The 12,652-nt window shown below is 45.9% G+C and overlaps 1 long non-coding RNA gene across 1 annotated transcript in view; it reads right to left on the bottom strand.

Annotated features, from left to right (window-relative positions):
* Window positions 1-4,148, bottom strand: part of LOC142768449 (uncharacterized) — a 136,909-nt gene extending 132,761 nt beyond the window's left edge. Inside the window, exon 1 of the long non-coding RNA XR_012885290.1 lies at window positions 3,998-4,148. This is a non-coding gene — a long non-coding RNA (uncharacterized LOC142768449). The remainder of the gene's footprint in view (window positions 1-3,997) is intronic.
* Window positions 4,149-12,652: the final 8,504 nt, after the last annotated feature.

The raw sequence follows: 12,652 nt of genomic DNA, 5'->3' as shown, positions 1-12,652 counted from the left end.
ATAGCTGCTGCTCGTCTGTGTCTCCTAACATTAAAAGCAGCGTCCACAACGATTGCCTGGTTGTTAAGGTGCATGACCACTGACCCGGAAGTCACGGGGCTCAATTCGGGCTGCGGCGGCCGCATTTTGGGCACAGAATGCTATAAGCCTATGTTTTTTATGTATGTGCTCGGTAAAAATGCCATTTAATTTCCTTGGCCATGTAACCATACCATCTCTCACAATCCTGTCAAAGTGCCTGTACGTAAGACACCAATAAATATTATTGTATGAATAAAACAGCGTTGGGAGAACGTGTTCGGAGTTGTTAACTCCCGCGATAGTATTAATTCAAGTAAATGACGGTTTGTTGGAAGCCAGAAACATAATACGTAAAATGTGCTCTCTTGCTTCTCTGCCAATTTTCGCGGAGACTACCTCCGCACACAGGCAAGAGACATCAGCTGCCGATGTCACCACCAGCCCATACTTCCAGTCATACAAAGTCGAATATGAGGGTGTACTTAAAGTGTGATTTTGAACTGAATGCAATACGTATAAGCAGTAGTCGTGCCGAATGGAATACGAGTACGTATCGGACAGTTTTCTAATCGAATACTAAGACCACCATTTTCGAGGGGGGGGGCCTACAGTGTTTCACTTGAAGTGTTTCACTCATAAAAAAAAAACTCGGTAGAGAGAGACTTAACAGGCACTCAACATTATGTAACAATGCGACAACATTCGTGTCCCCACCACTTTTCCTTGTGATTACAATTGACAGAGCATTGGGCGGAAACACCTCGATAACCACAATCATGCTTAGAGTTGAGTTCACCAGTGACTCCATTCGCGATGGTGACTCTTTTTCTGTGTTTCACTTGCCCCTTCTGCAGCTTCTACTTGTAAAATGTTACCAGATAATAGCAACAAGCATACACTAGACTATGTACTTCAACAATACTAGCGTTCTAAATACTTATCATACAAACGCTTCGTCTGCTCCGTGTATTCGTCATTCACTTTTAGCATATCTTAGACCAGTTTATTTTTTTCCGGTACAGAGATCAGGTTCATTATTGTGTCATATACCAATAATTTTCTTTTTGTTGTAGTGAGTTTTCTACCACAACAGCAGGTTCCCGCTGCACCAGAGTTAGAACTGTGTTACTGTCAAGAAGCCTTATGTTAAGCAATCCTGCTTTTGTTTTTTTATTAAAGAATCGGCGGTGCATAAATAACTCTTGAACGCAGGTACGTGTGAAGATGGCTGAGTGGTAACTGTTGAGAAATATTTAGTAGGTACTCAACCCAGCGCACCGTCATGTGCTTCCTGATCCTAGAGAATCACCTCGTGACTTAATCCTTGAGTAGTACGTCATCGTCGACAGTGCACTAACAGATCATCTGAGAAAGGAACGCAACAAGGCAGAGATATATGTACAATTTCTAACGTCAGTGTAATGTTACAGTATGTTCATTACTATCTTTTCAAACGCATTCTGCATATCAAGCAGTGATTTATGTGACTTCAACCATAGGAATGATATTTCATGTGTGTAAAATTAATTTCTACTCCGCGTGCTGGAAAGACCTAAATTGGGGGCCATCGGAGAGACCATGAAGGTTATATTTCCTTGACAAGTCAATTGTTACTAAATGAAGATGTATATCTGAACTTAAGTCTTCACAAATGTATTTTTAGTGATATTTCATAGATAATGACGCACAGTGTAAACAACGAGCTTCATTCAGCGCAGAAATAATTAGCTGATTACAATAAAATTAGAAAGTTTTCTAAGTTCCTGTACATAGTAATAGCTAACAGCACTTTTATGCTTCATACATGAAAAAAAGGCCTTGAACGTGTCACCACTCGTTCGTTATGAAGGAGCTCTGACACGGTCATCCACCAAATAGCGGTTTTCAGTTGACGGTCTATTCTATCGTTATATATCTTACAAGTGGACTGCAAAATAGTAATTCATCGCAAAATGGGCCACAGAAGTTACCGGCTGTAACCACCGCGTACCACCAGCGACCACTATTTCCCCATGGAGTGTGTGACGTCTCGTGTTCCATGAAGTGGAGCCATCGTCTTTGGGCTAAGTTTCATCCACGGCAAATCGTTTAGTTTTCACTGCCAAGTTCAAGGAGGCTCTAATAGGTCCATTACATAGGCAACTTATCACAACGCTATATCGATGGCTGGAATACACATGCTCGCAAAACGAGCAGCTTCTTACGTCAAAGATCGTGAGTACACCTGTGTTGTCAGACTTTCGCTGGCGTGTTTTTTTTATTCTTGTTATGCGTCAAGTTCTTGAGTAAGTGTGCTCAAGTTTACCAGCTTGTTTGCGAACACTTATGGATTGACCCAGATAACGAAGATAACGAGAAAAAAATTGGGTGTCATGGCCTCTTTAAAAACGAGGCTGTAGAAAACAATATCACATGATCTTAAAAAATCTGAGAGTGTCCAATGCAACCACCTAAAACCACTCGAAGCGGAAAGTCGTCAGCTTTTGCTTCTCGATCGAGGTATTGATCCTGATTTGCCACCAACGGAAAGCTTTCCCCTCTGATGTGGTTTCACATAGCGTCAGGGATCGAAGGCGTTGAGCTTTCTGCATCTCGTCTGGCTTTGCACTGCCTGCGTTATCGGCGCACCTATCAGCACGTGAATATGTCACGTGACAACCTCATCGCTGGAAGACACGTGATCTGACGTCAGACTGACATCGGTGTAGCTTCACATGTTGCAGCCTGTGGTGCAGCGATGGCATCATATGATGACGTCAGTACATGCTGGTTGTTTTCGCATCACTTGTGCTGGCGTTGATGTTGTAGATGCTAGTCACTTTTCAAGTTTGCTTGTGCCTCCAATGCAAAAAAAAAATGCGCCACGTAACCTCCAAAATGAGCTTGAATAATGTCGTCTTACACGCGTTCTTTAAAGGATTCCTCCGACAAACGTGAAGCTTCTGAAACATTTCGCCGAGGTCTGCGCCAACAGTATACCTAACAGTCTTTGCAGTCAAAATCCATGTGCATCAACGTTAAACATACGCGGCAATATGATCGTCATGCAGAATAATGAGGAAAGTTCATTAAAGAACTCTTGAGCACCAAAAGCGTAGAGTTCAACCGGCGTCGCACCATATGAACTGAGTAACTATTGGAGTTTTATAAAGCCTCCAACCAAAGGCAAAGCCATAATTTATCACCACCTGTCTCTGCATAAAGAGGGCACTGTCGTTGGAAACGTGGTGTGTTCAATAGAAACTCAATAAACCTCTGAATGTCTAGCGAAAATGTTGAAGATGATTATGGCTTTTGTCTAAGAGCCGTATTTCGCTAGCGTGTAAGGCACCCTGTCACTTTTTTTTCGCATATTCGTATTCCACGTGCAGTCACGACCCACACATTATCACACATGAAACGTTTTTACAACTGCACCACGCACTCTTCCTCCTCTCTCTATCTCTATACCTTTAATTCTATTTTAATCTTTATTTACCCCCATCAGTCGTGAGCTACTGTTGAGATTTCGCACTGTGATGCAGACAGTTACGGGGCTCACTTTTCTCTTCTTTTCTCTTTTAAGAATTACATAAGAATCATCTATTAGAAAACTCTAAAAATAAATTGCGTGGAGCAAAACATTTTCGATCGTAGACCTAAGCGAGAATTTTCGAGGAACGCTCACTACTCGGTCCTGAAAGTTATCTTGCATCAGGCTTAACACGGGCGAAGCGCGTTGTCGCTAAGCCACTGCAAGCACTCGTTGCGTTTACGACAGGCTTGGACACTTCTTTACACCGAACTATGGTCATCTGGCCACGAGAGTGCAAAAAAAATATGCACCTGGGGAACCCGAAAATTGGGACGAACCTTTGTAAGATTACGTCGAAGCGCCCGATTCATGGTGCACTCACGACCAACCAACATATCCTAAGCCTAACTACGCATTTACGACGCAGTATACTTCGAGGGGAAAAAAAGTGGGAGTTCTCACCTTGCTGTCGTCTTCTGCAGCAGATGACACCGTATCGCCGAGCTTCAGAGCGCCACTGTCACGCCGAATATCACTGAATACCACAACTTGTCACATTGAATAAACGAAAGGAGGTGCCACTGGAACACGCATGAGAGATGCCCTGCTTCACTAGGTGCCATTGCTGCTTTGTCTGTGACGTCACATCTGCAGCCTCGCTTGATGGGAAACTGTCCTTTCCGCCCCGCCGCGGTGGTCTAGTGGCTAAGGTACTCGGCTGCTGACCCGCAGGGCGCGGGTTCGAATCCCGGCTGCGGCGGCTGCATTTCCGATTGAGGCGGAAATGTTGTAGGCCCGTGTGCTCAGATTTGGGTGCACGTTAAAGAACCCCAGGTGGTCTAAATTTCCGGAGTCCTGCACTATGGCGTCTCTCATAATCATATAGTGGTTTTGGGACGTTAAACCCCACATATCAATCAAGACTGTACTTTCCAGGAATTTACAATTTGTAATGCAAGAAAATACCTTTGCATGTAGAGGAAAAAAATAACAAAATAATGAACAAGCTGTAAATCCACGACATTAGTTGTAGCGCGAGAACAAGACGACGACACAGAGACAAGGACACAAAAGACACGTAAATTCACGTTCCACACCCCTACATTTTTCGTGCATCTTGCGCTCCCTGAACTTCGCTTATGATAGCTTGCGTTCTTCAGTATCACGATCCTTTTTGATAGGACGTGAAAATCTTGAAGGTTGTTTGGGCGAGAAGGCACGTCGAGAGCTTGATCCTCTTATCGCTTAGTGTCTGCTCTTGCTGGCCGCACTCCGTCGCCACGGTCTGCCCGCAGCTACACAGCACCACACCCAGGTCTTCAAGGTGGTTCTTCGCTTCTTTGAGGACACTGAACTAGACAACCGGCTTTAAAAGCCGACCACCACGTCCTTGGTCATGGACGCCATTTCTTTTCTTCTCTCTTCTTCATATCTTTAATGCCCCCACCCCCTACTACAGGCACTGAGCCGTGCTCCCAATTAGGGCTGCAGAAGTTGCGTCTTTTCTTTTCCTGAACCTCTCTATCTCTTCCTTTGTGGAGCGCCACCTTCACAGAGCACGGTCTTTCCTGCGCCCGCGCTTATCAGACGAGTCGTTCGCCACAGCATGAAGGTCACTTCGCTGGCGGCCGCGGCAGTATTTACGAATGGAGCACGCTGCTCACACACGATGAACAGGCGTTCGCGCTTGTCCTGTGTATACTTGAGCATTCGTTTCGTGAGCCCTTCTGTCTGTTCATACGACACGCTTCAAGTGTCGAGCTGTCACAGTTCTTAGTTCGCGCTCGTCCTATGTATGCTCATTTTGTGCATGGTTTCTGCCTGAGGCGCACGCTGAAAGTTTTGAACTGCTGCTGTTTGCTATGACTTGTTGATGCAGAATTCATTTTTCCGGCATTTTCGTGGCAAAGTAATGCACCATAATCACTCAACCACTACTGTGAAGACACGTTTTACTTTTGTGTTTTGCCGATTCGCAGAAAAACAGGGGTCGGGCACATTTTCCAAAGTGGCGCCTGTGCGCCGCAGCGCGGTGGTGACTCAGTGCTGCGATGTCGACACATTTGACTGTAGGTCTATTGTATTGGCAGTTTCATACGACTCACTGCCTCTTCCACCGTTATGGTGGGTTCCAGAATGCACATCATCATAGGTGTCGTGCTTAACTGATATATAATTATAAAGTGTAGGTATAGATCTCATGGCAGTATTCTTGCCAATAGAGTCGGCCACAACCAACAGGGTATTTATTTTCCGTGCACTCAATGACATACATTGAACGGGACGGAAGGATGTAAATGTGCGCGAGTGAATGTTTAAATATGCACCTTATAGGTGTACCAAACAGTATAATTCAGTCCGCACACTGTTCAACATTGAATTCGGAGCCTCACTGAGTGTTTACTTTATATAGATATGCCAAAAATTCTCGTTTACTTGCGTTATATGTGAAACACGGAGTGATAGTTCCAGCAAATTATTTTATCTAGCGACCCATTTGATCGCTTGAAGAGCTGCGGCAAGAAAAGCGTGAAACAAGCTTTGTGCGGAATTTATTTTGTCAGGAATCACGTACATTATAACAAAAATGTAAGAGAAGGTTTGCTTGTTTGCTTTTTAAAACAAAATCATCACTTCCCATGGTGACGGCCATCGAACATGCTAGTTTTACCTAAAGCCATTATTTGTTTGAATTTTCTTTTTTTTTCTTTGGAGCGAAAGTTATTGCGCTAGCGACGGGCTTTCAACGAGTTGAAGAGTGCGTGGAGCTGCTAAGCCGCGTCGGCTGCTATATTTTGCTATATTTGGAAGTGATGGCTTTTCTGCATGACTTGGACTCTCCAGTGTGCGAAATGGTAAACCTATCGGCAACAATGCTATCTAAACGTAGCATATACAGTAATTCTAGCAGTGGTATGAGAAGCGTTGGAGTTTAATTTATGTGGTTTCGCTAGAAAGTCGATAGAACAACTTGTGCGATTTGGTTTAGAGCTATATACATATGTCTACAGAAAAGAGACGAGATTGCAGGCATCGATTCTGCAGATACATTGAAATACACGAGTACGGGAGAATATTACATAACGTGAAAACCTAGCGACATATGTTAAAACGTGGGAATGAGTGTATGCGCGATGCAACTGTCAAGCTTGCCACAGTTGCATGCTCCCAAAGAACATCGACGAATATTGACTCGACACAATGCAAAACACAAGAAGGCCAACGCCACTTCACCTAAATTTTATTGACTGGTTTTAAAACAAGAACCGTTGGCAGAGAAGAAACTTTGTAGGCACAGGTTGCAATAGTAATGTTGAGCGTCGACTTCCTTGGAGCGCGCTATAATTAAGAGATGTTGTAGTGAAGGAATCTTTCCATATTTATAACCTGCGGCTCATTACCATATGCCAAAATTTAGGTACACGGGCCTCTAGGATTTTCGCCTCCTTCTGAATTGCGCCCGCCACGGCTGGTGTTTGGTACAGCGAACAGCGGGCCAGCAGTTGAGCATCTTGACCTCCCGACAACCGCGGCAGGTCTTCGGCATAAGCTCCTCCTTTGGCAATATCGCCAGTCATGGCACGTGTACCAGGACATGTTTTTTTCAGTGTGCCGTTCATTCTTCGAGCACAAGTTCCGGCTCTGTCATTTGCAAACTAAATTGTTCCAATGAAGAGCTGTATCTTCTCCTCGTCACTGGATGCCTCCACATGTCCCTAAAATCACCGCCAATTGACGCACAAAATAACCAGAACCTTTCGTTGCACTGTGTTTTGCACCACGTATTACAGCTGGGTGCATAACGTGTTTTCTTTTTATTGTGCAATACAGGGCATGTGTGCAAACACATGCTCTCGAAAGCGTGCGCAAGATCACTATGTGCCCGAATTTTCTAATTCGCTCAATGTGCTAAAGAGAGAATGAAACGCGTATTTGATGTTCTGAGCGAGATTGCTGAGCTTGACCGGTGCGCAGCAACTATAGCGTCATCTATCGCTCAGAGCCAGCGGCAACAGCGAGCGTATGCGTCGTGCACTTTTCCCATCTTTTCACAGCACCACCACGCTGCCGTGCTGAATGAGTAGCTTGAGCTCCTCTGATCCTTACACCGTGACGCCCTATACTGTACCTGGCGGACGAGTCAATAGTGTTTTATAACATTTATGTAGACGGGGCTTTAGGGCTGCGATCGTTCAGCCCCCATGGGAGTGATGGGTAGTACATAGATTTACCTAGTCGTTGTGCTCGCGGGCTTCGAACACATTTGTGGCCTTGTTTATTGCTGAGGTTTGATTTGGACGGACGCACGGACGGACGGACGCTTTGCCCCGCTCATCGAAATTTGCTTCGTAGATATGCTGTGATTTTTTTTCTTTCTTTCCTTTATGATCAGAAGATGTCATAATATATGTATTCTACTGCGCCCTCTGTATATGTAAATGGCGGCTTTCTTTAAAACGCTCTTTTTTTAGGGTTGACTGGTATTTCAGGCCGCTCGGTAAAGAAATAACGGCGGAACATATTTTTGGCAGTATATTTACTCAAAGCCAGCGTTTCCCTCATCTGTGCAATTCTCAAGTCGGCTTTAAACGTTATCCTGTAGAGGGAGTCTCTTTTACCCCCCCCCCCCCCACTTTCTCCGAAATTCTCCAGATGTCGCGAATGACTTATCCTGGGCCATGTGTTACGTGCAAGACTTAGCAAAGACAAAGTAAACCACTTCTCTTTTTTTCGCAAGGGGAAGGAAGAAAATTAGGCGTATTGCTGGGTTTCCGCGTTCCTACATCATGCTCCCCTCTTTCCAAAACCGAAACGTCATTGTGTGGTCACAATGGCATCTTGGTTTTTCAAAGGTGAACGGACATTAATGTATCTTACAAGATACTGTCAGTGCTGTGGCAAGATACGCAGGAATATCAATTGGCTTCCTGAGAACACTGAAGCAATGCATTTCGGACTGCATGCATATAGTGTTTACCGATAACACATTGTTTCGAGTAGCCCAGACTTGAGCATGCGCCGTTGCCGATGATTACGCACTTTAATAGCTGTGTCAGACCAGGCGTCATCAATATACGTCCTCTATTAATTCCGGAGCTGCCGCATTATAATTTATACAGGCTTGTTGAAGTCTACGCGAACAAGCTAGGGTGTTATGCATGACACCGTACAATGGATGTGGCGGACACTCGCGCGGGAGGAATATAAAGGATAAACCATAATATAGCTAATATGTTATATTAATAAAACTGCCAAGCATTTCCCCGAGGGTGAACATGTAGCAGTAGTAGTAGTACAAAACTTTATTATATACATAATCCAGACAGGCTTGAACTCCAGTGCCCCAAAGAATATACGGGGTGGAGAGCGAAGTCTGTCCGGCAGGGTGGTGCCCCTATTCCAGGGCCCCAATGGCGCGAGCCATCCGTTCAGCTCTTTGGATCAGTCGTAGCTGATCCACTAGGGCTGGGCTAGACAGCAGAGCCTCCCATTCCTCCCACGTGCCAGTGGTGTCGTGCTCTTCTTCGTGCTCTGCACACTCCCACGTGATGTGAAAGAGTGTTGGGGTGGCTCCACACCACGGACACATATCTCTGTACGCCGTGGGGTAGATCAGGTGAAGAGTGTGCAGATTTATGTAAGTGTTAGTCTGTATTTTTCTTAGCGCTGTTGCCTCAGCAGCGCTGAGCTTGCTGTGAGGACGTGGATACAGCTGCCTATTTTCTATGTAGTACTTTAAAATTGTTGCGAAGCAAGGGTCCACGGGTGTAGGGTCATCACTTGCATTGGCTTGAGTGGCTCGGTGATTTGTGAAGCCTCGAGCCGCCTCATCCGCGCGCAGGTTCCCTGTCACGCCCTCGTGCCCCGGTGCCCAAGTCACAGCCTGTACGTATTTCACTGTGGGGTCCCATCCTGTCCCAACCAATATACGGAGCGCTTGTGCTCCAATTTTGCCCTTTAGATAGTTTCTGCAAGCTTTTTGCGAATCTGAAATGATTGTTAATGGAGCGTTTCGCGTCCATCCTTCTTTTATTGCGAGTGCTATGGCAACTTCTTCTGCTTGTGTTGTCGACGCCTGATCTATTGAAGCGCAGGCTGTAATTTTCCCTCTATGGTCGGTGGCTACACACACATATCTCTTTGCATTGGTCTGATAAGGCGCGGTGTCACTGAATCTGGCCGTGTTCGAAAATCTTGTCTTTTTCTCTATGTAGTCAGCCCTTGCCTTTCTTCTTCCAGCATGCAGGGTAGGATCCATGTTGCTTGGTATTGGCAATACGGTGTACCATTTTCTGAATTCGCTTGGTACTTCTTTAGTTTCTTGGTGTGTTTGTAGTAAAGTATCGCGCCCTAGTTTTGTTAGGGCTGCTCTGCCCGTTGGAGTCTGGAGAAGGCGATTTTCTTGCGCTAGTAACTGGGCCTCGGATAATTCTTCAATTGTGTTATGAAGACCAAGCGCCAGCAGCTTGTCGTTTGAAGTATTCCGCTGTAATCTCAGGGCTGTCTTGTAGGCCATTCTAATTATTTGGTTTGCTTTTTCCTTCTCTTCCCTGTTCATAATTTGATATGGAAGCGAGTATGTAATGCGACTGATGACGAGGCTTTTGACCAATTTTAGGGTACCTTGTTCTCTCATGCCTTTATGGTTGTTTGTTATTCGCGAGATCATGCGTGAGATCTGCTGTACTGATGTTTTGAGTTGATTTAGTGTGTGCAGACATCTCTGATTAGCTTGAAGCCACATTCCTAGTATGCGTACGGTATCTTTCTCCGGAATTACATTTCCGTCGAGCTTGACTTCCAGCTTTAGATTCGGGTCGATCCTCCGTGCTTTTCTCTTCGTGAAGCGAATGAGCTCTGATTTTTCGGCTGAGCACTGAAGACCCCGTATCCTAGCGTACCCTTCTATGGTGTTAGCTGCCTGTTGTAACCTATCTTCTTTCTCTGCTAGGCTGCCTGTGGTTGTCCATACCGTAATATCGTCTGCATATATCGCATGTTGTAGACCGGCAATATCTTTGAGTTTTCCTGCAAGGCCTGTCATGGCGACATTGAAAAGTGTCGGTGAAATGACCGCTCCTTGGGATGTTCCTTTGTTTGGAGGTTTAATGATGTCGGATTCGTAATCTCCCAGCTTGATTGTTGCAGTCCTGTTACTAAGAAAACTTTTGACGTAGTCGAACATTCGTTCTCCACAGTTAGCTTCCTCCAGACCTTCTAGTATTGCTTTGTGACTGATGTTATCAAAGGCTCCCTTCATGTCAACTGCTATAACGACGTTTTCCCCAACCTTAGAGATGTCCATTAATACTTGTTTCTGCGGGCAATTTTTTTTCCTGGTTTAGGCACCATGACCACAGTCGCATGTTTCCATTCTGGTGGGACAGTTCCAGCCAGCCAATGTTTGTTTATGTATTTAGTGAGAGCTTCAATGGCTTCGTCATTTAGGTTCCTGATCATACCATTGGTGATTTTATCTGCACCCGCGGCTGTGTTCTTCTTGTTACTAAATATGGCTGCTCTTATCAGGGTGAACATGGTTAAGTCAACACCCTCTAAATTTCAAGGCCGAAAGGCTGCCGCAGTGACGTCAGAGGGTGGAGGCCCAGTTACGCCGCGAACGCGGCGGAAAGCCGGTGTTTCGTTCGCGTTTTAGGAGAACCAACGCTCCCGCTCTCGCAGATGCTGCGGCTTGATTGGGCCGAATAAAAGATGTGGAAAAAAAGTCTTACTGAGCATGCTCAGTTGGGTAACTGGGCCTCCAACCTCCGACGTCACTGCGGCAGCCTTTCGGCCTTGAAAGTCTAGAGGGTGTTGGTTAAGCGCGAATGCACGGGGTGATGCTATGAGAGACTGAGAGAGAAGGCGGGCGCGTGAGAGAGAGGTGTGCGCGCGCAGCTGCAGCCAGCGAGGAGAGCGGAGGAGCGAGCGAAGGGGTAGGGTGACGCGCGCAGCGGCGTTAAAGATATAAGGCGCGTTACTGACACCGATATCAGCGTCGCGTCCGTGGCTTATTCGGTAGAGCGTCGCGCTGCGGCCCGCCAAGTCCTCTTTCTTTTAAAGATAGAGAGAAGACTGCGGACGCCTCCGACGGCGGTGGATGGTTTGGGGTCGCTTATAAAGTGTATTCACACTTAAAAACAAGTGCTTCACCCAGAAACACAGCATCCAAAGACGACATGTCGATTCTGACACCGCAAGGAAGGCCTATGAATGAACTCCTCCACCTCCACGAAGGTTATTGTGAGTCAATACGAATCAATGCGTCGCGTGAATGCATTGCGTAGCGTCCATAACAGTGTTTGTTACACCATGCAGCCAATAGCACTGTTCGCTGCTCGTAGCGTTTTTCTGTCGCGAGCAACGCGACATGCGTCTCCAGCTCTAGTAGCTAGCGTGCACGGTTAAAAATACTATAAAGTGAACAAACCAGCGTTCTCAGCTCGGCGTTGGCGTTTCACAGTGGCGTCTCCTGCGCACATTTTTGGACCTTGAGAGGCACCCAGCCCAACGTTACTAGATACGTTTTTCAGTTTGCAAACTGCGGCGCCGCGAGTGTCACCCAACGTGTCACCCTTCCCTGTACCGGTCAAAAAGCCGCAAGCGCGCCCCCTTTCGGCGGTGCCGTCTGACAACGGCACCGACGCTGTCAGCGTTGGCATGATCTGCATGGTGTCGGGTGTTTTTTAATGTCTTCAACTCAGTCATCGCTTTCCCTGTGAGCTACACAGCTCACATGTGTCATGTGACGGTTCTTGAATGTGAGAAAACATGCCTCGCTGCTTTGTGACTGGTTGCCGAAGTGGGTACGATTCGACGAAATCCGCGGCCGAAAAGAGACATTTTTTCAAGCCTCCCGCTGACGAGGTGCGCCTTCAGAGATTTCAACCATAAATTAGAAAGCAAGGAAGAGGTGGCTGAAGCAAACAAAAAAGCACGTCTCCTGTAACTCTGGCTCTTGCCTTTGAAGAAAAGTGGCTTCCAGTTTGTTTGTTTCAGTGTTCAGTAAATTGTGTTTAATTTGACTTTGTTCAGTGTTCAATAAATTGTGTTTAATTTGACTTTGTGTTCTCGTCATCTCGCGCATTTTATAGCCTTAAAAAGGCCAAATTTTTA

The sequence above is a fragment of the Rhipicephalus microplus genome, chromosome 8 (assembly GCF_043290135.1).
Source record: "Rhipicephalus microplus isolate Deutch F79 chromosome 8, USDA_Rmic, whole genome shotgun sequence".
NCBI classification, from domain to species: domain Eukaryota; kingdom Metazoa; phylum Arthropoda; class Arachnida; order Ixodida; family Ixodidae; genus Rhipicephalus; species Rhipicephalus microplus.
This window is presented reverse-complemented; position numbering and strand designations above follow the sequence as displayed.